The 586-nt window shown below is 42.2% G+C and overlaps 1 protein-coding gene across 1 annotated transcript in view; it reads left to right on the forward strand.

The window, feature by feature from the left end:
• LOC105001058 (putative olfactory receptor 52P1) overlaps window positions 1-586 on the forward strand; it is a gene marked incomplete at its 5' end in the record, with an annotated part of 5,287 nt that overhangs the window by 1,585 nt on the left and 3,116 nt on the right. The gene's annotated exons all lie outside the window — the stretch shown is intronic.

The following is a 586-nucleotide window of genomic DNA, read 5'->3' on the forward strand; positions in this document are numbered from 1 at the left end:
TAGGTTGCTCATAACTGTCCTTCCAAGGAGTAAGCGTCTTTTAATTTAATGGCTGCAGTCACCATCTGCAGTGATTTTGGAGCCCCAAAAAATAAAGTGTGGCACTGTTTGCACTGTTTCCCCATCTATCTGCCATGAAGTGATGGGACCAGATGCCATGATCTTCGTTTTCTGAATGTTGAGCTTTAAGGCAACTTTTTCACTCTCCTCTTTCACTTTCATCAAGAGGCTTTTTAGTTCCTTTTCACTTTCTGCCATAAGGGTGGTGTGATCTGCATATCTGAGGTTATTGATATTTCTGCCAGCAATCTTGATTCCAGCCTGTGCTTCTTCCAGCCCAACTTTTCTCATGATGTACTCTGCGTATAAGTTAAATAAGCCAGGTGACAATATACAGCCTTGATGTACTCCTTTTCGTATTTGGAACCAGTTTGTTGATCCATGTCCACTTCTGACTGTTGCTTCCTGACCTGCATATAGGTTTCTCAAGAGGCAGGTCAGGTGGTCTGGTAGTCCCATCTCTTTCAGAATTTTCTGCAGTTTATTGTGATCCACAGAGTCAAAGACTTTGGCGTAGTCAATAAAA

This window comes from Bison bison, unplaced genomic scaffold (genome assembly GCF_000754665.1).
Source record: "Bison bison bison isolate TAMUID 2011002044 unplaced genomic scaffold, Bison_UMD1.0 scf7180017854725, whole genome shotgun sequence".
NCBI classification, from domain to species: domain Eukaryota; kingdom Metazoa; phylum Chordata; class Mammalia; order Artiodactyla; family Bovidae; genus Bison; species Bison bison.